Source organism: Ailuropoda melanoleuca, chromosome 3 (genome assembly GCF_002007445.2).
Source record: "Ailuropoda melanoleuca isolate Jingjing chromosome 3, ASM200744v2, whole genome shotgun sequence".
Taxonomy (NCBI): domain Eukaryota; kingdom Metazoa; phylum Chordata; class Mammalia; order Carnivora; family Ursidae; genus Ailuropoda; species Ailuropoda melanoleuca.
In genome coordinates, this window is record NC_048220.1 from 65,577,130 (window position 1) to 65,603,665 (window position 26,536).

General features: G+C 37.5%; 1 long non-coding RNA gene across 1 annotated transcript in view; it reads right to left on the bottom strand.

Annotated features, from left to right (window-relative positions):
* Nucleotides 1-291: 291 nt before the first annotated feature.
* The window catches only part of LOC117801398, a 65,790-nt gene continuing 39,545 nt past the window's right edge, over nucleotides 292-26,536 (bottom strand). The window contains exons 2-5 of the long non-coding RNA XR_004623891.1: nucleotides 19,240-19,328; nucleotides 16,503-16,607; nucleotides 14,448-14,643; nucleotides 292-358 (exon numbers count right to left, since the gene is read on the bottom strand). This is a non-coding gene — a long non-coding RNA (uncharacterized LOC117801398). The remainder of the gene's footprint in view (nucleotides 359-14,447; nucleotides 14,644-16,502; nucleotides 16,608-19,239; nucleotides 19,329-26,536) is intronic.

The following is a 26,536-nucleotide window of genomic DNA, read 5'->3' on the forward strand; positions in this document are numbered from 1 at the left end:
TGAGCCAAGAGTCTGTTGGTGTGAGAAACCGCAAAGTCCAGCATTAGGAAAACAATGACTGTCCTGAGGAAACAAAGAATGATGATGCTGAGAATTCCCTCAAAACTATTCTTGATACCGTCTATGCTTTCCTTCGATACATTTATCCATTCCTAGCTGTGAGGTGCTCTGGACAAATATTTTTGTCTATATGAAGAATTAGATTTAAAATAAATTACCAAATGCATGTGTCCCTATGAGGTAGAAATGAAGACTTAGAAGACTTAGAATGGGTAGAGAGGAAGGAGTTACCTATTTGTTTATTGCCCAATCAATATATATGAAGATTCTTCTTAGTTTCCAGACACCGTCTCTTCCTCTGCAGGTTCAGAAACAATTTCTTCATGTTATTTATTGTCTAATATGTCATTTTCTAAATAATGTCATACCTCACACTACATGAAAAAGGTAGCAATGCCATTATTCATAAAGCCATAGCTCTTCAGAATGCGTTTGTATTGAAATGAGATAGATCTTTCTGCTACTGCAGTTCCCTAGCACCACTTATTTACCTACATCATTACTCATGATGCTGCATCACCCAATGGCTTCCCTGTGTTATCAAAGGTTATATAACTGCACTTCATTGATGATGACCGCAAATGAATACAAGTCTTACCCGGAGTCCACAGCAAAGTAGGAGTTTTCATTCATTTTCTGTCATTTTAATCTTATCGGACAGAATTTTATAGTTTAAACATAGGATAACACATTCTTCCAAATATGTCTTCCCTCAAAATCTTTAACCAAAATCATGTCATTCATTCCTAGAATGCAATACCTACCAGTGTTGACCATAACCCTGCCTTCCATAAACTGTCACCGATGCAGAGGATTGGCAAGAGCCCCCGAGCCGAACAAGAGGAATGTTCTATTCAAATAAGAAATGTCCATCCCATTTCCAACAAGGCTTAAGACTAACCCAGAGAAATACAAATCAAAACCACAATGAGATACCACTCCACACCAGTCAGAATGGCTAAAATTAACCACTCAGGAAATGACAGATGTTAGCGAGGATGCAGAGAAAGGGGGACCCTCTTACACTGCTGGTGGGAATGCAAGCTGGTGCAGGCACTCTGGAAAACAGTATGGAGGTTCCTAAAAGGGTTGAAAATAGAGCTACTCTATGACCCAGCAATTGCCCTACTGGGTACTTACCCCAAAGATACATATGTAGAAACCCAAAGGGGTACCTGCACCCCAACGTTTATAGCAGCAATGTCCACAATAGCCAAAAGATGGAAAGAGCCCAGATGTTTATCAACAGATGAATGGATAAAGAAGACGTGGTTTATATATACAATGGACTACTACTCAGCCAGCAAAAAAATGAAATCTTCCCTTTTGCAATGAGATAGATGGAACTAGAGGGTGTTATGCTAAGTGAATAAGTCAATCAGAGGAAGACAATTACCATATGATCTTGCTGATATGTGGAATTTAAGAAACAACACAGAGGACCATATGGGAAGAGAGGAAAAAATAAAACAAGACGAAATCATAGAGGGAGACAAACCACCAGAGACTCTTAAACACAGGAAACAAACTGAGGGTTGCTGGAGAGGAGAGGGGTGGGGTGATGGGATAACTAGGTGATGGATATTAAGGAGGGCACTTGATGTCATGAGCACTGGGTGTTATCTAAGACAGATGAATCACTGACCCTACCTCTGGAACCAATAATACATTATATGTTCATTGAATTTAAATAAAATACCATAAAAAAAAAAGACTAACCCAGGAAAGTATGTCACCACATCAATCATAGGCAAGAGAGAACTCTGATCAGAAGGGTTGATTAGCAATGAGAAACAACATTCTGGAAAACCCTCAGAGGAAACGGGCACAGCCAGCCTGAGATCTGCCTGATGTGCAGTGCAAAGCATGTGGCAGGAATAGGGTAACTGTCCCGGGTTACCATAAGGCAAAGAGTGCCTGCTGCCACCTTGCCACCACCTGGTGCTTGTAGATGAGAGGAGGCACATGTTCCAAACACAGAGAGGTGAGACCTGACTGTGTGGCCCACATATACAACTCAAGTCTAAGGGTCAGAGGTGGACTATCAGTGGCCTAGAACACTGAACTCATCCTGTGTCCAAACTAAGTAAGATTCACACAGAGTCAATAGGTCAGCACTGCTCTGTTGCTCAGTCTCATGTGACCCCTCAAAAGCCATACAGTGATCTGAGCTCAGGGTGCCTGGCCTGGATGGCACTCCTGGATCCTGTAGGACCTAGCCTCTAGGGACAATCTTAAAAAATTTGGTGGAAGGCATTTTAAAGTGCAGAGCTCCCTAAGACACGGGCTAGAAGCAGGGCCTCCTACTTGCTGGTACTACATTTTCCTCTCGTTTTTAAGATGCCCTTAGATACGAGCTAGGTCTTCCTATAGCATGTCCCTTTCCGTATTACTAGTAATTGTATTTTCAAATATATTGCCAGAGAGTAGGTTACCCGATCATATTAGAATAGCCTTGCAGGAAAGAATCATGTCTTACATTTCTGCTCTGCTCTGTAAAACCTGGCCCAAGGCTAGTCACATAAAAGTCAACAAATACTTCTCGGTTCATAACAGCTATTTACCAAATACACCAAATACAGTTAACAGGTAAACTGCAGAGCAGCTAAACAAGAGAAATCAAGAGTCACTGATACTCTAAAAGTAATTGTTACTGGAAAATAAATCCATAGTCAGAGCAGTCATTCTTCATCATAAAGATTTCAGCCTAAAGAAAATAGGGCCGTAGACCAATTCTCTGGCTGAACTCAAAGCGCTGGGTGGATATTGCATTTCCTAAAAGTATTCACCAAATTAAGTCCTCAATATTATTTCTCTTTCCTTTCTCTATTTTCAGTATTGAGAGCATGCATATCTTCTCCCTTTTTTACTAAAACAAGTTCAATACTTCATTTTATGTTGACTCTGATAATGACCTTTCTTTATGACCAACCCTATCCCAGAGTGATCTGTGATTTAGAGCTGAAGTATCATTTTGTGTATATGGTCTATACCACCTTGATTCACTCATGTAGGAATATGCCAGAGCATTGTGCGTACATGTGCATATGGCATATCACTTAGCTATCTACACACATGTCCCATCCCCACAGGGAGATTATATACTTTATGTTAATGAGCATATTTCTTATAAAGCATGAAGCACTTTCCCAGAAAGAGTAGGAGCTAAGAAGTTTCCTACATTTGATTTCCTACATTTGATTAAAGTTTCCTACATTTGATTAAAGTTTGATCCCACCTTTGAAATCTTTTCAGAACCTTGAGGCTCATTAAAGTATAAATGAGATTTAAGAGTGATAGGAATCAATAATTATCAATATCACCTTTAAGCAAATCTGTGGCAATAGACGAAATGAAAAATTAAACTAGTGTACATTTTCCAGGCGATATAAGTACAGGTCCCAGGCGACATATTTTCTTCCCAATAATTCTTCCCCAACACAAACCAAAATCGTCACCAATCATCAACACTATCTACCACTACTACAACCAGTGCGACCAACCATGCTAGATTATTAGGTCTTTGGGAACTGAAGCCATATATTAATCATATTTCTATTCTTGAGCAAAGAGCACACAGTATAGCTCAATAAATATTAATTGGGGAATACATAAAAATCTACATTATTTTTCCCTCTTAACCTGATCTGGCCATATATGAGTCAACACATAAAAGCTAACCATGTAATTTCCATCTTTCCAGAAATTTTATCAGAAGTTATGTGGCCTTAATAATTACCCTGCCGACATTGTGAACATTATACAGGAAATCTCTTCCATGCTTACGAGGCTACACAGCTCACTTTACTCATTCTTCTCAAGGGAAACTTAGCAAGAGGATATAAGTGGCTCTTCTTTTCAATCACTGCTGTGAGGGGGGGAAACAACAGAATCATACATCACCTTCATTTGTGAAAATATTATATCAAGCCAAAACAGGAGCAAATGATCTTATTATTTGGAGGGGGGGAGATGAATACAAACACACTGGAAAATGTATGGGTGAAAAGAAAAAAAACCGAACATGCAAAATTTACAGTTTGTGGTGAAATATTAAGTCATCACAAAAAGTTCTCAGCATTATCAATAATAAGTGGTTAGAAAATGGGTAAAGGTAGTTCAGAGACTAAGACGCTCTCATATGCCGTTTAAAATCTAGAACCCCTTTTGAAATGTGGTAGAGCCTGTCTTACTTATTGTGTTTAAGCTATATAAATATGTGGAATAGAGAACACTATGGCTTGCAGGGCATGTTCTGATTATACAAAAATAAAGAGCCATCGAAATAAAAAGACACTTTCCATCCCTATTTCCAGCTCAAAACAAGATAATCTTCCATAGCCTCACCATCAGGCGGATTCTGGAAGGTAATTATTTTGCATGCTCAGTTCAGGTATGAGCTGAGCTTGATTCCAACGCGGGAGGTTACTACAGGTTTCTGGAGGATAAAAGAGCCAAGACACATAAACTTTATTGTTATTGTGGCCCATTTGACAAGATACTGTCCCAAATGAAAGGACATTGGCCATTCAGATGGAAAACAGAAGCCTGTTTATCAGCTGGTTAATTGCTCTCAAATATGAAATAAGATTCCCAGCAGTAAAGCTCCCTCTCACTTCTCTTCCTCACCTAAATTATAAACTATCTGAGAACAGAATCATTTCCAGCATCCAAGTGTTTATCAAAATGAAGCACATCTGCCACAGATGACTGCTGACCTTTCAACTTTGGTCAGCATCTTGGCAGCTGGCATTGGCCTGCTAGTTTCCTGGCACTCTCATCTCCCCTTCACTTGTGAAGCTTGACTCTGAAATGAGGAAGTAACTCGGTAGAGCCAGAACTCTGAAAATATTCCTGACACAAAATGAGTCCGGGGAAGGTTTTTACTTCTCATCAAATTTTCTGGATCTGGGGACGACCGGGTTTTTTGTTGTTGTTAACTCATTGTATTAGTTTTTTGCCCCAACTTAGCAGCTGGATAGATTATTCATTGTGTAATTGTTTTAAAATGGTGACTAATACTTTAGCCTGTTTCATGTCCGCTAGATCATCCAAAAATCACCAAAGTGTCTTACCTTACCGATGGAAAGGGATTCGTCTTTCCTCTGGCATTTTTGGACTAACTGCTTAATCAATAATGGGCAAACTTTAAAAAGGTAAATGTAGGACCCCCTGCCTCGTGCATGAGTGGGGAAGCTTAAACTCTGGTAATAAACCAATATTAGAGATAATTACAATTTACTAAATACCTTTAGTAGATACTGCACTTACAGCATTATCGTATGGATTCTCTGTTAACATGTGGGCTTTCCAGCTTTTGCACAACCTCAGTGCCCCCGGAACACCGGCCTTACAAGGTAGCCTTCTGGATGGGTCTGCTTACCTGGTTTGACTTGCTTGGGCAACAGAATAATGACTATATGCATGCATACATGTAACCCAGCCATACAATTTTTAAAAATATTGGTATCATCTCTTCCTCCATCCCCTTTTTCCCTTCCCATCAGCAAACATGTGGCCACCTACTGTCCAAGGCTTCTGTGGCCCTTTTAATAGATGACGAGGTATAAAGCCTATTCCCCGTGCTTCAGAAACAATCATTGAATCAGAGTTTAGTAAAGAGATTGCTGCTCCACATTCATGCTTCTTCCTAGTGAGCCCTCAGTTTCCTTTCTGGAAATCCCCTCCCTCTCTTTGTGTGTGAATTCCATGCCACTCCTTGCTTCCTTCTTTCTAGAAAGGTGAGGAGAATCAAACCATTTTTGTTTCTAGAACACTAGTAGAGCAGGAGGTTCTGTCTATAGCCTAAATCTGTCAATCGGCTCTTCGCTTCGAAGACATTGGGAGGGACTTGTGTGTCCTCGTGATTATATTCTGACCACTATTTCAGCTGCTGGAAAGTTACTGTGATTGCTACCTTGTAAACCTTGTCCTTCCTGAATCCTCTTGGATCATGGTCTGAAGCCTGATCTACCAGCCTCCTGCCAATTGTGTGAGCCTCCATCCTCACCTTGATAATCTTCCAATTAGCTCTCTTTCGCTTTGGTTAACCAGAGTTGGTGTCTGGTACTTACAAGGAAGAACCATTACCGACATGCAACACATGTAATTATAAAAGATAGTTTATAAAGTAAGATAACATATATGATATTGGGAACAGCACAGACAAAAATCGCAATGTATCTTAAGAAAGAAGAAGTGGTGGTGGCATCAGCTAACCCGGAGTGGGTAATAGAGAGATGGTAACACCAGGTGGTCAGTAAGTGTGGTAGGACAGTTGATAATGGGTAGGCAGCGGGAAAGGGGCAAATGTACTCAGGAGACCATTAATAGATTGACTTAGATGAAATGGGGATTGTCTCGGAGTATTCTTGCTGCCACAGACATTTGTTTAGTATTTTCTACTGTTGGACGCTGCTGGAATACAGTGTGAAGGTCAAGTACCTGCCCCTGAGGAGCGGAGGGGCCAACCATCTCTTCAAGTAGAGAGGGATACTCTTGGAGTGGGTTCATGACTACTGCCCCAAAGCTGTTCTCTGAGGAAACAGCGTCTTCTCCAAAGTACACTTTTAATGTTACCAAAGCATTATTTACAGGTAGAAAAGGGAAATAAATGCTAGATTTAAATAAACGCATTTAAAACTGTAATGAGCAGACGTTTGAAACCTTCAAGGGTAGCACTCCATGAAAATTGTGAGAATTTCTAGCTTCAATTGGTTTTCACTTTAACACTTGAAGTAAGTGTAAAAGCATTCATAAAAAAGATATATAACCTATATGTGAAGAAAAGTTTAATTTTACAATTGTGATAGCTTTATATAATTTTCTGAAAAATCCTTACTCATACCTCTGCTTCTTTCTGACAGATGTCAGCTAGTTTTTATTGTTTGTTTCCCTTTAGGGTACAGGAAAAGCAAAAGTGACTTCCATGGGGCATCTTATTGTGAATACAATTTGTATCTTCTTTCTATATCTTGCTCTACTATTGGTATTTCAAATTCTGTTCAGTGTAAAGAACAACTTCCTACCTGGTAACCAAATGGAACCTTCCCACTGGAGGGACGTGGGGGGCAAACAGCCATACGTACCACAGTGGGACAGCTTCCCTATCCGACACAGGTGAGGAGATACGCGTGTTTCAGCACCGCATCAAATACGAAGTACGCGCTACCCACACAGACTAACTGTGCGCAATCTCAAGGGCTGTTGATCAAGGATCACTGCTCCATGTCACCCTAACATACAACAATTGTCACTAGTGATGGTGTTTCACGGTTGGAATTAAGCAATGGTGGCCATCTGGATATAACGCAACTTATTTAATCAATCTTTTACAGTTCACATTTAGGTTGATTCCATTTTAATTACCTGGATTGTCTGATCATTCATTTTGGATCCATTCCAAGCAGTAGAATCTTTAGTGTATATACATTTTCAAGGTTTTTGACCTGTAGGGCATTTAATTTTTTCCCTCAGAGGAATTATACCAATTTTTTCGGAAACACCACTGTATGAGTCACTGCTCCAGTGTCTTTTGAATTTCAGTCCTGGAGCCCAGGTGGAGGAAGAACATGGTTGGGTCATTCCAGTGGTTTCATGAATGTCTAATCTGAGATTCCCTTCTCAGACAGAAAAGCAATAAAGTTTAAATTGCTAGGTTTTCAAATCCCTCTTTCCCCTATTTCTTAATATCTGTTATATTAAGATAAAACATCTCCTTTATAAATTTTAAATGGTATAAATAGAAAATAATAAACTTTACTAAAATATCATCCCAGAGTTTCACTTTCCAATACGAGGTTCTCCATTCAGCATCTACCTGTTCAACTGATTGTCTGTCTATCTATCTATCTATCTATCTATCTATCTATCTATCTACCTATCTACGCAAGGGGATATTCAGGGTTTGGATATTGTCCACCTACACGCATCCTCACATCTGTGTCTGCTCATTTCATTCCTTTTCCAATGAGCCTTTCTCCTCTCGCAGAACTATTCTAAACGTCCTTTCCTTCAATCTAGTGTATAAGCCCTATCTCTGCCATGCCACCTCCCTGGCTACCTGGCTCTCAGTAATTATTTGCTCAACTCCTCAGCCCTAACATTGCATCATTATAACCGACAGGATGAATATTGGCTAAAACACAGTCAGTGATGCATTTAGGCTGAATAGATTTCGGAAGAAAAGCATTTATCATCTACTATTTAAGAATGACTGTCAGCTGGGTATTTTATCATTTGAACACCTTGCTCCTTGTCATCAGAGAAAGAAATTAACAGTTTTCATAAGAATAAATAGCTCAGAAAATAATCATCATGTTCATAAAATATATGGGCCTTTCTATTATTTCATCATGACGGTGATCTACATAGGTACCTATATTTTTAAGACCCTGCGTTTTTCCTTGAACTCTTACCAGAAATTGTCAAGATATGGCTGACCCATAGGTCATTATTTTTCAAAATAATTGGAATTCCTCAACTGTATAGTGGGTATCTTATTAAATATAAATGAAATGAAGAATTAAATATCTTCATTTTGAAAAGGCTCTAGTATGAAGTACTTCCTATTCACAACATAATTCTTCCTACTTTCTGACTATCATTAAGAAAAACTTTTCACACAGCTACTGAATAGTAATCTTTAATTTTGGGTCATTTGAGCTCTCCCCCACCAGAAAAAAAAAATAGAGATTTGTTCTTTTAACATGCACATATTTAGTTTCACTTGTTAAAAGTTAAAAATTGGCCTCCTGTTTCCTCACACATTAAATCCTTGTCTCATATTGGTGTCTTATATAACTTCCATGCCCAGGAATTTCCTAATAACCAAAAGCATTAGACTAATCCTGCACTTTAAAACAATTTTATCTGTGACTTTTAAGTTTAATAGCTATAAACCTGTCAATATCAAATGCGACACAGATTTTTAATTTTATTGTTTACCTTAGGAGTTTTTCCATGAAGACCGTTATAAAAGACAGTAGAAATATAATTATTACCAATAAGGATTACACAAAAACACTTTCAGGTGCTGGATGTAATCACTGCTGTTTGGCCTTCTGAAATAAATGTGCAAATGTTGCATTTTAAGTTGTACCCACTGAAAGGAAAAAAATAAAAACTGAATCCGGCAATTTTGTTCACTTATTTGTGCAAACATATTTCATAAGCAATGAGGAAAGTTCTCATATGATCAGTTCATTAAATACTCTACACATAGATTTCTTGAAGACTGAGTTGAAGTCCTTGTAAGATGACTGTTTCCTGACAAGTACTCTGCAGTTCCAAACTTAAAGGAAAACAAATTATTGTCTCTATTTCCTTGTGAAATACACAGCATTCTTTCATGTTCATCCCTTTAAGATTTTTTTTTCCTTCATTGCTGGCAAAAGAAAAAAGGTATAACCACGAAATTAACTTTCTCCTGTTTTTCCTGTTTTATATCGCTTGCGCTCTCTCCTTTCTCTCTTCATTTCTCTCAAAAGATTTGGAATGTATAGTAACACCTGCTGGGGCGGTCACAGTAGTTGAGCTCTGCCTTAATGGTGCCCCGTGAGCGCTCAGAATGACACAGATCACTGTCTCCAGACTCCTTCCGCTCATCGCATGGTCACACCTGGCATCCGGAGGTTGGCCACAATGAACTGTCTTCATGCCCACCATGGCAAGACCTAGAAACTTGGGGCTCAAGGCAGTTGTGTCTCTTCCCTAGCCCAGTGGAACTGAGAATAGAATCTTTGTCCTTCCACTACAGATGGTCAACAGACTGGAGTGTGCCAGTAATCTGAGAAGAGGCCAGACTTATTTTAATTACAAATTACTCCGTCAGTTCACGTTTGTTATCTCTCTGTACCTGTAGTTCATGCACCAGACAACTTAATGCACGTTATTTAAATAATCATCAAACCCTTCCCTGTTTCAGCACTTTCCACCTTTCTCTGGAAAGCCTGCCCCTTTGTAGGGATTTGTAACCGCAAGTGCCCCAAGTCAAGTGTCAGTTCTAGCAAATGTGGGGTAGGTGCGACTTTAAAACAAACTGATCAGACATTAGAACAACAAAGACAGGAGGATTAAGGCAGTCTCTGAAGATGAAAGTGTAAAGAGATCTTGGGGGAAAATCGCTTGAAAGGAGCCTTTTTAAAAAACTCTCATCAGTGGGCTCTTACTCCATTTTTAAAATTTTAGCAACATGTGCAAGGAGTTTTATTTATCAAGTCAGATCTCCCAGTCTTTAAATAAATTGTTTTAAAAAGAAGTGAAAAGCAGGTTCATAACCCTTCAGCAGTTTCCCCGAAGTTATTTAGCATTATTGTCAGTAGAGAAACACTTCATAATTTCAGAACATTTTCCAGCAAAAATACATGGAACTGAAGGGAAAGCCCTGTGCCCATGTGGAAGTACTTAGCTGCTTCTCCTAAATTGAACTGCGTGCATTCATAGAGAACGCATGATAGATTTCCTTGTTATGTATACACTTTTTTTGTTCAACAGTGCCAAAAAGTGATAACTTGGAGACAGAATTATACTGACAGTCACCTGTCATTCATTGTCCTTTATTCTGACAACCTCAGGCATTCAGGCATGGATTTATGGGTTTTCCCCCCTTTTGCTTTATTTTTAAAGGGTTTGGGGGATGGGGGAGAATATCAGAGGATTCAGTCCTGAATAGACTTTTGTTTTGCTCTTTCTTTTACCTCTTGACTGTGTCAAATGCACTGTGTCTCTCATGCAGTTTCTCTCTTTAGAGAGCCTCCGCTGGGCCAGCTAGTTAGTATTCAGAGACAAGGCAAAGAGGATAAAATTCTTCTCTCTCTGCTTGCTGAGACCACAAAGAAGCAATTAGACTAAAAGCAACGTATTGGGGAAGGAAGGCCATCGCAGACATCATTGTTGACTGGAACCTGCCAATATAACTTTAAAATCGTAAAAACTTCATAGCAGGGAGGAATAGTCACTTAGAGGCACATAAGTTGGTTAAGACACTAAGTCAGTATTTGCTACAGACATTTCTGCTGCGTAATGTACTCTGTGAACTGTAAGATTTCCCATTTAATCTTGTTTACTTATTGTAATGAGAAACAAATGGGTGAAATTAGCAATGGTGATAGAAAATTCAACCTTTTATGGTATTGCATGTTACAAAAACATTTTCTCGATTGGCATGTTACTCCCATTTTCATTTGAGCTCACTTTAAAGGACCGTAATGGAGGTCTGAAGGTTACAAACTGTTTTATGTTTGACCAAGCAATATCATATATCTCTGCTGAAGAGTTAGATGCGACGTTTAAAACAATATATGCCAGGCTTTTGCTAGGTATCAATGATAGCCCACGAGGTAGTTCTGAAGATTCTTCTTCTTCCCTTTAATACAGAGATTGCATGCTGGGTTCTAGAAATTGATGCATTTCCTGTGCAAATGCTCAAATGCAGCTACTCTGTTCATTACATTGGGATCGCCTAATTCTATTTTGTGATAGACCAATCCCCAGTGAGCCTTCAGACTGTCCAATGATGGGAGGTAGCAAGTAGACCTTCCTGATTTGGTATATTTAATCCATCCCTTTTCCTTTTTCCACCCCCATCCTTCCAAACCACATTTCCCAAAAGTTGAGAAATGCTAGCCTGATGAATTTATTTTTACATTTTCTAAGCCAGGAAAAAGAAAGGAATCTGGATTATTGACATTCTTTACCGGAACTACAGTAGACTAGAGTTAGCAGAAAAAACTGCTAATCATCACAGTTTTCGTGTTGGAAGCAATTTGCCTATAATTAGTAAGTTGATAAATACCAACAAAATGGGTGCTAAAACGAACAACTCTTGTGCTGAGAGACATTTGACTCTACATTACACTTTGCATTTTTATATATGCAGCATTACATTTTGTTACAAAGAGCGACAACTTTAGTGGCAGCTGAAGCACTCTCATCTGTCTTCTGAAGGAAAGCAGACATACATCTTAATATAACAACTTCTTTTATAAAACATATCTTTTTTTGAGGAGTAAGCAATGCAAGGATAAGGAAAGAAGTGGGTATTTTATTTATTTTATATAAAATAGTAGCAAAAGATGGAAGACTTGTTTTGCTAGATAATGAAATGCCATAGCACGTAGGATTAAATGGTAGCAGGGACTTAGGGTGTATTCTTCATTGGTAATACCAAATTCACACTTGTTTGTAGATATTTCTTTTCTACATTTCATGTGAAATGATCATCGTAGGAAATGTTTCAACTCCATTTAGAATCCAGCTCATGGCCATTCTTGTTCGATTCAAACAAGGAAATGTGCGTGGTGTACTAACACGTGACTCGAATGTTTAATCCAAATAAACAAGATATGGTATACTGTATCTTCAAAACCAACTATATTTATATGTCTGAAATGTTTTAATAAAGCACTAGCTTTTGTGAGGGTCTAAATCACAACAGGTATGTTATACGTAATAAATAAAAGAATATGATAGCTTTACCAGTGGTATGCTGAAATTCTGATGCTCATTGTTATTAGAAAGCACAGTATCACAATAAATTCAATCTATATGATCTGACAGAAGAGATTATCCGAAAAAAATTGTGAGGGTTATATAAATTAAAAAAAAAATTCTTTATGTTAATGTGATTTAGAAAATACTACATCTTTCTAGTGCTTTTTAGAAGTCTGCTGTTTATGTCTGTGACATAATTTTAGGACCATCATTATCTACAGCCACTTAATAGGTAACTTGATTAGCACATGTGGTTATCAGAGATCTTGCAGGATGCTTAGGCTCACAGACCATGTGATAAACGGATTGACTGCTCATTATCAAGCATCTTCTAATCTAACCTTTACACTCGATCCCTGTACTTTAATGCATTTGACTAAGTTCGCTTTTCCTTTCCTTTTAAACAGTATACCTTTTGTATTCCTACACACTGAATGAGACAGTAAGAAATGACCACTGGCAAAACAAACGCATACTTTCCTTCCCCTCTTCAGAACATTCTAGAGTGGGTGCTAAAATATTTAAGCCATTTCAAAGTCATGTAAACTATCCCAAATACGTCAGGGGAAGAAGCAGAGGCTGCAATTCATTATTTCTCTGCAATGAATCAACATGAAAGAGAACATTTTTAAGGCCCAAGTAGCTTTGTTTCCATTTACAGTTCAAATCAATAATTTCATACTGTGAATATTTTGCTTATTTGAGATACAATATATCTTTGATCAGTAACAGATTGATCATTATGAAATAAAAAGGCTGAGATTTTGAGGGAGTATGTAATGCAGTCATTTGTGGAGGACATGTACCATCTCATATATTATTATTGATATTATTATTATTTTTATTATCATTATTGTTTTCCTTCATACCCATCCCAGTGGAAGCCTGGGCTTCAATTCTTCGGGCATACATGGCTTTCATGATGATTTATTATAAGATAGGATCAAAATTCACTTTGTAACTGTAAACTGTTCATGGTATGCTACCTGATAAAAAAAAAAAGTAAATATTTTCACATCGAAATTCAATCTTATAAGTCCTTTTTCAAAGCCTTTCTTTCTCTTACCTATTTCCAAGATCAAGAACAACATATTTAAAGAGAATCTGAGATTAAAGAATGGAGCTATGCAATTTGGATCTGGTCAATTTTGCTGCCATTTTTATCACCATTATTATTTCATTTATTATAGGTCCTCTTCTCTCTACATATGACTCCATTTAAGAGAGAGCAGAATTTTGCACATTGGCATTTAACCGATCTCTGGGGAATATATTTATCCCTTTCTAAAACAAAGTTACATATAGCGAGCTGCAAGTGTCTTTCTTTGTGCTTGGTTTAGTCCCAACCTTTTTTTGCCATTCAAAAACAATGCTGACACATGCATGAAATGCCAAATAGCATTAGTGTAATAAAGGAGTTAAACCAAACCCAAAGCACAGTCATATATTAAATTGTTTTTAAAAATACTGACCTAAGCACCTCTATGAGATGTTATTAGTAAAATTCGAAGAAGAAGAAAAAAGACATTTGGAAGTGAGATGTGCTCTCCTTTGTAGCCTGTATAATTGCTGATTTGCCATCATGTTTGCTTGCGATGCCTTTGTCAGATATTATTTCATGTCTCTTTGTCAAAGGAGAGGTTTTGAAGCCTTTTTTCTGCATCTGGGCAACTGCTGTTCAGGGCTCAGACCAAGCATCCCAGGGCTACAGCGACGTGTCCAAAAAGCTTTTGGTAAAAAATCTTTTAAGCAGCCCCTCATTTCCACTCACCAGGTCAACGCATATGTTTTACCAAAAGAAAAATTCTAACATTTCAACATCGGCTTCAAACATGGTAAGTGGAACTTAATGATGATTTTTCATTAAGACCTAGTATGGAATAACTTTTACTCACCCCCAGACCGAGGAAAATCGAATGCAACTGTTATGCCATCTTCCCTGGTAAGTAGTGATTTCGAGAATGTGATGATTTATCAGGCTTTTCTAAAAATAGTTGGCATTTCTAAGTAGATACTTCCCAACACATAGCAAGTCCATACAGAGTCAGAGGGAGTAAAAAGAAGTTTATTTTTGCACCCATTTACTTCTTCCTGGGAAGTTAAGCAAAAAGGCTATGGTAAAGCGTTTCATATCAGCAAGCAAAAACAGAAAAAGAAATCACTGTAGAACATGCAATAGGACTATTTTCTGCTCAAATCGAACTAGGAGGAGAACTATTCAATTAGGCCTCACGGTTACTTTTAATGAGGGTTGTTGTGGAATAAAGTGGAAGCATCTGTTACCCATGAACCACCACAGTGGCTACGCAAGAAAAAACAGTGCTCTCGTCTATTGATTGGGACTGGTCTTCACGGAACATTCTTATTAGTATGCTTAGAACAACCATGCAAATCTCTAAACCAAATTAATTATTCTTGGCATTCCCCAGAGATAATCCCACAGTCATTTTTTTACCAAAGTCAGGGAGCAGGGGAACCCTTTTTCTGTACGTATTTCACTATGGTTAGTGATGCCTAATTGTCCTACTGTATGTTGCCCTATTTCACCAGCTACAGTCTGAATTCATTCCCATTCTTTCCTTAAAAGTTTGAAACCCCCTAGTGACAGGAATATTAATGTGCCAACACTGTCATATCTATTTCAGCTCATACATATGCAATGTCTTTGTTTTCAAAGATTTATGTCAGACTTTGCTGAAGTGAGGTATTCCACCATTTTAGATAATAGCATGCCAAAGTGATGTTATCAGCCACATTCAGCACTCACTCAAGCAAACGGGAAGAGCATCCATTCCTTCATGGCTTAAACTCAGAGAAACTGTTATTTATCCTTATTTGATGAGAAAATCTTTCAGGGGGAAATGGTGTATTTTTAGAAGAAGATTATGGCCACCCTGTGGATTATCTTTTAATTAAGAATGGATGATTTGTGCCCACTCTGCTGTAGCAAACGTCTTGCTGCTGATGAAGTCTAAAAAGACTTACTTTATTTAATTACAGCTAATCACCAGGGTGAAATGTGGAATTTTCTTTGATCCTACATGTATTGTGGTAATCCCTTTGGCAGATAGCATCTCCTCAAAATATTTTGAGTTTTTTTGGTGGTCACATCTTAGCAGAAGGTGGAACCACCTTACACCGAAGAATTTCTTTCATTCCCTCTGTAGTTGCCTACCCTGGCATGAAAATGAGACAAAGTTTTCTTACAAGTTGAGATGGTCCTTTAGACAGAAAGTGTTGAAGGCTTCAAGCATTTCAATCTTTTATTTTGTCTAGTATCCAGAATTGGGCTCTTTTCTCTTGTTCAATGATTTAATTCAAACAACGTTATTGGGCAATATTAATGTATGTGCCCAGCGCTGTGCTGAGCAATGGAACTAGAAACATAAAGAGAACACAGACCCACAATATACCGACCTTTACAGATGAATTGTGTTCACTTTCTACCGCATTCATTCCACGTGGACATAAATATGTAAATGTGCTTTAAACCCAGGGGTCGCTTTGTCTTTGGCTTAAAACCAGGAATTACTTCGCCTTTGGTTTGGTTTGTTTTTAATCATCAGAATAGAATTTGCTTCCTGGAGTCCTTCTAAGATAAAGCAGGGCTATACTTTTTATTTTGTTCCTTTACCTCTTCCCTTTGGAATCAAGTACAGTATGTGACCCCCTTTTTATTCCTTCCTGAATCTCAAAGAAAATTATTTTTAAGAATACATATTAAGTCGATTCTAATTCTAGGTGATATCTGTCTCCATTTTTTCTCATCTTTAGAAACACCGGACTTATTCACGTCCACTAAAAGGAAAAGGAAAACCTTGAATATGTTTCCTATATGTACTCTTTTGATTATCAATTTTTTTTTGAAGGGCGAGCCCATCCCCAAAACTAATCAGCATGGTTTATGTTTTTAATCTCAAAGATGTCATCCTGTTTTTTCCCAAAATTACCTTTTTCTCCTTTTTCTATGTTTTTATTCTGTAATCTTCTGTCCTTTTGATGCAGACAATGTAGGCTTGTTTGGCATAAAGGCCCCAAAGGGCAAGGTTGGCTCCCTGAGGAAGAGAAGAAAAACTGTCAGTGGGCGGCAGGAGAGGGCACCCACCTGACCTACTCCACCCCAACCGCCCACACTCACTTAGAGATGGGGGTCAAACAGCATCTGAACAGAGTAGATGGACTGGCTTTTTTGGAAAACAAAACTTTCCTGGAAAATGACTGTGTCTAAACTAATCAAAATGAAAGAAATATAGGTCTTGGTACAACTTTTTCATGACTTTACAATTGGCTGGTTTCAAGAACATAAAAATGAAAACCCAGCATTCCTCCCCAAACAGAATTCTCACCAAGGCAAATAATCCCTTTTGAAACAACATAAATAATCTATTAACTTGTCACTCTATCATTTTTAACTTACAAAGAAGAAAAGTCATCTGGGCAGAGCTATTTGCTCACATCTCCAAATATTTTCTACTCTGCTTAACAAATTTGAGTTTCTATGAATTCTTCTGGTTTGCCAGGACGTGAGCAGATTTCAAGTAGGTTTGTTGTGAAATCAGTGCAAGGTCTCTATTTCACACCTAGGGTTCCATTATCACACAACAATGAGAACTCTTTTCCCACCATCTGCATCTGAGTGCTCACACAAACCCCTCCCTTGCATCCTTCACACTGCCCCGCACCCAGGTGGGAATTGCTCTGCCACTTTACCCAGAATTCCCCACATCCTAGTAGTAGACATTTAGACTTACAAAGTCATTAAGATTAAGGAAGTTCTTCAAAAGTGCAATTCATGCCTTAAAAAAATTAAACACTATAAAGTCGGAGAAGCAAAACAGAATTTGTGGTTAGTTCCTGTAATATATTAAACATCTGCAGTTTTGTCTCTATTGGGATGTGGGGTTGTGCTGAAGTCACATCCTGATAACATCTGCACATCACTGATAGCTTTTGCTTTATTCTTTCTGGTCCGCTGATGAGAGATTCTTTAACATCCCTTCAGTCATCAAGACCCCAGTTGAATTTCTTTGCTTGTGACAGCCTTAAAGGTGGTCTCATTTACATTTGCGAAAATGTCACAATATAGAAAGATATTTTCAGTTTGATGTTTCATCCCTTCCTTTTTTTATCCGGATGCTAGTTTTAGCTTTTCAAATGAATGTCGATCTCAAAATAGATTTTCCATGAAATATATTTTGTCTGATTTTTGAAACACCATGTCTACAGCAGAAGATTTTTTTTTTCCCAAAAAAGTTTTCCACGAGGAATGGCACCTCTTCTTCTGCTTGCATGGTGGGAACAGCTGTTTGCCACGGAGGGGCTAGGCTGGTTTGACACCCAGTGCCACAGCCTGTCCCAGCTACTATAAAAGGTCAGGTATTGACAGGATCTGAGTTTCTTCTCCTTCCCTAATGACCCCAATTACCTCGGAGCTAAGTAAATAGTCAATAAACAATGGCATTAACATATGTAGAAAAAGCATTTATTTTACATTTCCAAGATGACTGGCAATGCCCTCTGTGGCTCCAGGAGGTCTGTGAGCTTCTAGCAGTTTTAGAGGAAGATGGGACCATGAAAAGTAACCTAGAGGATTTACCTAAAAAATCCTAAACTATCTGGAAGCATTATTTATAATGCTGAATGCATCTTTTTTGAAGCCTCCAGCCATCAGTTAATGGCAATATATACAATAACTTTACAGAGCCCTATTACTTATAAATTTTAAAAGGATTACTTGGTTTTGAGTATTAATTTTCTTGATCGATTTAGTGGAGACTGTTCTTTACTGACCTGGAATTCATAGAGTTTAAGAAATTGTTTTGTTGACATTCTTTTTAAAAGTTGAAATCTTATTCATAAAACATGCCCTCTTTTAATTTCAAAATATTTGGAACTATTTTTTATGTCACTGATTTCTAATGTAATTCTATTGTGGTTAGAGAATATACTATGTACAATTTTCCTTTTAGAAAAATGTGTTGATACTTGTATTTTTGGTCTATGCTATTGTCTACTTGGTCAACTTCCCATATGTACATGAAAAGAATGTGTATTCTGCAGTGTTGGGTAAAATGTTCTATAGAATACTGTCTTGGGGGCGCCTGGGTGGCTCAGTCATTAAGTGTCTGCCTTCGGCTCAGGATGTGATCCCAGAATCCTGGGATCGAGCTCCGCATCGGGCTCCTCTGCTGGGAGCCTGCTTCTTCCTCTCCCACTCCCCCTGCTTGTGTTCCCTCTCACTGGCTGTCTCTTTCTCTTTGTCAAATAAATAAATAAATAAAATCTTTAAAAAAAAAAAAAAAAAGAATACTGTCTTGGCCAAGACTGTTGACAGTGCCATCCAAATGTTCTCTATCCTTACTGATATTTTTTTGTCTATACGTTCTATCAATTATTGAAAGTGGAGTATTAAAAATGCCCAACTATGATTGTGGATTTAAGTACACATTCTTCCTTTCTTCACAGATTTTGAGACTCTTTTTAGAAAAATACATATTTAAGATGTCTTCCTGATAAAGTGACCCTTTTATCATTACAAAATGCCCTCTTTATTTCTGGCACTACTCCTTGTCTTGAAGTCACTTAGTCTGATATTAATATTACTACACAGCTAGGAAACACAGATTTTATTTTTAAGTGTCTGGCTACATTTGTGGGTCAAATATTAGAAAGAGTGCATCAGCTTACCTGTCACCTTGCATTCCCATAAATACCAACCACAGGGATGAATTTATCCTTTCACAATGGTAACATATAACCTTCTGAGACAGGAGCAACTAGGGAAGGAGAAATTAAACTAAATGAAAAATGAGTGAGAATATGATACAAAACAAATTAGAATGTAGTCTTTATTACTTAGAAAACTTCTATCTGTAATTTTTATAATTATTTTAATATTTCCTAAAAATTTTGAACTCAGTTATGAGCTGTTGTGGGTTGAATAGCATCCCCCCAAAATTCATAGCCATTCAGAACCTCAGAATGTGACCTTATTTGGAAAGAGAGCATATATATATATCTGATTTTTCCCTACCCCCTTAGATAACATTCTTCTTGCCTTTAAATTCACACAGAAAATATTTTAATGGATTAAAAAAAATAGTACGTGCAATATGTTCATACTCTTACAGTAATTCCACATCAAGTTTGGCCAAAGAAGTATATTAAATATCAAGTGACCATGATATATTTAAGAAAGAAATCATAAAATTATAACATTGACAACAATATTAATAAAATTCAAGTCACTTCTAGAGATCTCCTAATATTGTAGGGAAAATCTCTTCAAAGTAGATTATCAAGATAATATCTCTAGAATATGTAGAACACAAGTTCCAAGTCTCAAGACGGACCACCTGGGCCCAGTTCCCCAGTTTCTAGAAAATTCTAGTTCTTCAGGTATAAGTGAGGGACATAGCAGACTTCCACATACAACTTTGTCTTGTCAATGTTTAGTTGCACCTAGGGGGAAACAGAAAGGCCAGAGTTGCCCTGGTGCCACTGCTGCAGTGTGGGTTCTTGCCATTCAGCATGGTATGACCCCCTGAATGATGAGAGAGCTGGCAGAACCTGCCGTCCAGTTTCCTTGCAAATCTATTTTCTGTCACAGTACTTTTCAAATAAAACTCACACTTCAGTTACGAGTATGTGTCTGTGTTAGGTATGTAGTCCACATGTCTTCCACCTCGTAAGCACTTGGATTAGCTTTCAGATTTTGCTCTCATGTGAGTAATTGAGAGCCTCTGATGCCAGAACTTGCCAACAACTATCACCATTCCTGGACTTGATTTTGAGGTATTTGGCAAATTTTTTCAAGGGCTCTTCCATTCTCAGAATCGACAGCCTATATTTATGATTCTGTCGAAGCAGTCTAAATGCAATCTTCTAAAGTTTAATTGGGGGTCGATGGTTTTTTTTTTAAAGATTTTATTTTTATTTATTCAACAGAGATGGAGACAGCCAGAGAGAGAGGGAACACAAGCACAAGCAGGGGGAGTGGGAGAGGAAGAAGCAGGCTCATAGCGGAGGAGCCTGATGTGGGGCTCGATCCCATAACACCGGGAGCACGCCCTGAGCCGAAGGCAGACGCTCAACCGCTGTGCCACCCAGGCGCCCCGGGGGTTGATGGTTCTAAACAAACCTACAGATATTCTGGGAGATAAATACCTGTGTTATTTCTGATTCTTTTACGAGAACATTTACATCATATGCTCTATCTTTTACGGTCACCTATGGTGAACTGTTCCAATCTAAATATTAATTTTTCCCCTTTAGGTTGTTGGTTTCTAACAAAAACATTCACAGATTTTGATTGCAAATTCTCCATTTCTATTGACAATGTCCTATTTGACATTTTCTCTTTACCAGGTTCCTTGACTCCATCCATAGTCTCCTGTTCTTTTCTTGCTTTTCTGATTACTCTTGATTCTTTCTCTGCATTTCCCTTTTTTTCCCTTTCCCCTAAGATTAGGTTTCCTCTCATAGATAGCTCTCTCTAGGCTATTTTCTCCCTTTTTTTGTTTTGACAATGACTTTGGGGACACCTCAGTGCAGATGACTCCCTAATCTATACAGTGGTCAAAAATTCAACTATTATTCGGCATAAATCTTTTCTACTTGTGCTTTATACTTCTCCAAAATACATATTTCAACAAGCCTCAAAGCATCCTACATCTCTGAATCACTACTCATTCCCTTCCACTCAGCTTCCTCATTCTATAACATAACCTACAAATAATTTTGAAAGCATTCCTTTCTCCCCATTTTTATTGCTAAGGTCATATTGCCAGCAGTGTGCAACATGTCATTCACCCCCACCAAAAAATGTGTATGTATATATATGCACACGAAAACATACATTTATTATAAATGTTATCAATAGAAAGAATGTATAGCACACAATTTAAAAATTATAATAAGATATATACCATTCTTTGTTGTAAATTTCACAGATCGAGTTCATTGTCACACAATGCATTTGTTGATTTTCACCACACTCTCATGCCCACAGTTGCAGGTATTATTCTAGATAATAAAATTTTTATTAGAAAAATAGCTTATGAATTTTTGTGCTAGTCCCAATGGAATGACTATAGACAGGACATACTTTTAAGTTTAATCTGCATTATTACAATTTTCTTCATTACTTTCTTAAATCGAGACAATAAATGTACCAAAAAATCGGGTCAGGCATAAAGCACTGGGCGTTATATGCAAACAATGAATCATGAAACACTACATCAAAAACTAATGATGGACAGTAAGGTGACTAACATAACATAATAAAAAAAAAAAAGTCATGATTGTAGCATTTGCCGATTACCGTAGTGTAAATACTCTGTCATGACTAATTTCAAGCGATCATCACAATGTCACTAAAATTAAGTTGGGACAAGTTGTGCAAGAGTGCAATCATTTTAGCTTATGTGCACAACACAGATATGCATAACCTCAAATGCATAAAGGATGAAGTGAGTCGTTTTGAGTATTTATTACCTTTATTTCTAATAGAAATTATTTAATTGAAGTTTACTTTTGAAAATGACTGTATATAAAACTGACTCACAAAATTCCTGAAAACTTAGCCATCGGCTCTCACTAACAGGTACGCTGGTTCCAGAGCAGCATTGTTTATCGTTCATCCAGCCTGCGCGATGATTTCCTAACTAGTCCTTTTCTTTTCCTTTTACGAAGCCATCTTGCATATAGTTTTCAGATGACACGTAGATGCATGACTCCTATTCAAACATCCTGAATATTTCCCATCCTTAAGAGAATAAAGCTTGAGCTTTTTCGGAAATCTTCATCTGGACCTTCCAAATATCCCTCACCACTCAAATTCATGTTATAATTCACTCTATCCACACTTAAATTCTCATGGTTTCCAAGATACTTTCTATATTCTTCAGCAGTACTTTTGGCCCGAGATTTTTTTTTTCTCCATCTTTGCATGTTCAAATCCTATACATACCACAAGATCAATTAAAAATTCAGATTCTGTGTGAATTTTCCCCTCTTTCTCTCAATCTGGAGATAACTTATCCCATTGCTTTTCTCTTTTTTCTCATTTTTCTACCTTGTCTTCACTTTTACTGTTTTTTTTTTTTATATGTAAAGGAGTATTTTCATTACTCGGGATATTGAAGGAAATATAGACTCTCTGTTCTAATGAAACTCAGTTTACGGAGGAAGATAGCAAGTCCACAATTACAATAGAGTATGTTAACTGCTATGGTAAAGGAATGCACCTTAGGCAAAGAGCCAAGCAGAGAAAAAGTGGCAAACAGTGTAAGAGGCTCAGCCAATTTCATCTGTCTCATGTCTGAAGGAAAACAGTATATCTGATGCACAGATAAGGCAGGAGTGAAGGCCACACGGAGGTAGCAGGCAAGAAATGAGGTGTGAAAGCATGGCAGAGACCTTTTATGACAATAAGCTCAAACTTCAGTCTGTAGGAAGTTGAAAACTTTCAAATGATTTTAAGTAACTATCACTTTGACAGCAGTATGGAGGGTAGATTGAAAAGATGAATGATTGGGAAGGGAAGACCAGACAGAAGTCTTCGGAAGCAATTTTGGAGAGGATTGCTAAAGCACTGAATTCAGGTAGTGACAGAGAAGTGGGAATTTAGTTAAAACTAAGATTATTTAGTGGATGTTTGATTGAGAAGGAAAAGTCAAATGACCATCTGGTTGATGTCTTTGTTCAATGGATGGGCAGTGATACCTTTTATTTAAATAGGTAGGATAATCATATAATTGACCATTCAAACCAAGACAGGTTTAAGAGTTAAAAGGATGACAAAAATAATGGGAATTATAGAATTTTAAAATTATTTTGCTTTGGCTAATTAGCTGTTCTTATTTTTTGGTGGGACTATATAGTAGATCTACTCAAAAGTAAATTTCCAAAATAAAATTATTTCTAAAACAGCACCACTTCTATTTTGATGAGTAGAATATATCTGTTTGTGTGGACATAGCTATGAGTTATATTTGTACCATGACCAAATCTGCATATATATCTGCTCCACAACTTTCTTAGATTGTTAAAAATATTGTTTTTACTCTGATGCCACACTACTACAAATTTCTTTTCTATGATCACTGCAAAACCAAATAATTTTATTTTCACTGTTGCCCTTTATAAAGAATTTACAATTGCATTTCCAATAATATCATGTATTTCATTTATGACAAAATGCACTTTTGAAAGCTTTACTTGGATTCTGTAAATTGGATGCAAAAAATTAAACCACTTTTGGAATTAATTTTCTACTTGAATATCTGATGACACTGACATAAAATTGACATCATTTAGCTCTTTATGGAGTTCTTTGGAGTTTTTCTTCTACTAATGGGCCAAAAATAAAAGCAATTACTTCATTTTTTATATGCAAAAGAAATCTTGGGATGAAAATAAGTGAAATTAATTGAGATGAGCAGTTATCTGATCTAAATGAAAACTCATGTTTCAAAGAGTGATAAACATACTGATTATATATGCAAGTGTTACAAAGTTTACTTTGGGCTCAGCCTCCGAAAGACATTTCTTTTGTACTATATACTGAAGGTGCTTAACACAGTATCATCTTCTATTTACATGTACAGTTACATCCCCTGAGGATAGTGGAGAGTAAATGTCAGCTAACCTTTTGTGCAAGTTATATAGTCAACATCAAAATATCTCGAGAGATGATAAACCAATATTTAATTGCTCCACAAACATGCACTTTTATGTTTCAGTTTAATTTTTTGCTTAAAAGGAAGTGCATTGCAAAATATAAAAGTATTGCCAAAAATAAAACAATTGAATGGTTACAATAAATACCAAAATCACTTTAACAAAAGTATTTTAATTCTTATTTATGTTTTCTGTGGTAGGCTATGCTCAGCCTTTATTATCTACTTATGTTTCAGGTATACACAACTTTTAATTTCCCATTTTCCCATCAAGTCCTCGGATGGATGACCCAATGCAGCTCACAGACCACCGTATGGACCCTGGCACAGCTGGTTAGTATACTGAGTACCAGCAGGGGCATCAGCAGAATACCCCTCTCATTGCCACATGAACACCACACGGAGTTAGCTGCTTTGGATGAAGTGGAAGGTTAGCCACAGTGCGTCTGGAAAAAGCGAGGAATAGAGAAATGGTTCGTCACTAGTGAGAATGAAAACTCTGTTCACCTTGTATATTACTACACATTACTGGATGAGACCATGGCAGAAGCTGGTGGAGTTCTACTGAGCTCATGTAAGACTAGTTAATTCAACTATCAATAATATTCCATTAAAAATAAAATATTGGAAACAAACATAAAACTAGACAGGATGCTGAGCCAACAGAACAAATTGTAACTGTTCAGGAAAACTGGGATGTATAGTCACACTAGCTAAGTCTTCCTCCAATGGCCAAATAAATTGATTTGAATTCCCAAATTACATCTTGTTCAGACTATGTGTGGGCACACATTTTATTAATGTGTGATATTGCTGGCAGTTTTCAGATTTTAATTTTCTATTCCAAATTCCAAGATGTCCTTTTTGCATACATATTTTTGCCTCTAATGAAACTGATTTGCCAACATTCACCATGGCCTTTACTGTGTATTTGAAAAACATGTATTCATTTTTCATGTTGAAGATGAGTGGAGGAAGGACAAATTTTGGAGGGAAGATGATTTCAGTTTTGAGCATGTCAAAAGTGAGTGTCTAAAAGACATGAATGGAAAATTAGGTAAGAAGATGGATGCGTGGATCTGGAGTTCAGGAAAGAGCTCTATGCTAAAAATATAGATTTAGGAATCAAACTTACAAGAGGCAATTTGAAAATACAAGTGTGCATAGCATGTTTGCAGGGAGACTGAATAGAGCCAGCTCAAGGGTAGAACACTGAGAAACAATCTACATTTATATACATGTCTACAGGCCCTAATACTGCAGGATCCAGTTTTAGCTTGATTATTTACCAAGTCTGCAATAAACATTACCCAGAACCGTTCTACCCAGGCATGCCCCCCACAGTTGTGTTTTTTCCACATAATCTCACTCCTGGCCACGAGGGCAAAGCCACCTCCTGGGATTGAGGATCTATTTTGAGCCAATCAGAATCAAATACAGTTAAGAGTATAAACCGGACTGTGAAATCTAAACTCCAGGGGGGCAGACCAACCATATTCTCTAAGTAAGCAGAGCGAACACAAATGCAAAGGCAAAGACACGACACAAGGAAATTGACCACTTTCTGGGTTTCCTGCTACAGACTATTCTGTTCTTGGTTTAGCCCTTAATTTATTTTGCGACTCTCAATCAAGTATCTTCTACAACTGTTAATCAAGCACTATTAATCACGTGCTAAGCACTAAGACAGTCCACATGGCCCCAGTAATAATAAACAAATCATGTCTGTGGCCTTTTGAAGCACCCCTTCCTGAGGTTTGGTATACTTTCTGGCTTAGAATGCCAAATCTCCTTATAATAAATCTCCCCCAGATTCAATGTTAGCTTCAGCTGGTTTCTGTTGATAGATACCAAAAAGCCCAAGGCTTTATATGGCTAATATTTGTATCTTCCTCAAAACAAACCATGGTATCTTATACTTTATCTCTCACTGGTGCTCAATAAATGTGTAATTAGTGACTGAATTAATGAATTAATTGCTATCTATTTTTAAGAACCCCCTCAGCATCCTATCAGGAGTCTGGCGTACTTCTAATCAGAGCCTTCTAGTCTGTTTTTCTTCAGGAAAAATAAAATCCTTTAAGCCGAGAAATCTTGAAAAGCAGATTGACATCATACTTGTTCGCATGCTCCAAAGTAGGCATTTCAAGTTTGTGGCTCTGCTTGGTTTCCTATGGAAAAGCCATATTCCATTTCTTGCTATATTAATTTATTGCTATCCATCTTTGAGGATAACTTTGTACAATAGTCCCCATCCCACGCTTCGATTGTGACTTACCCTAGGACTCCACACAACATAAGAA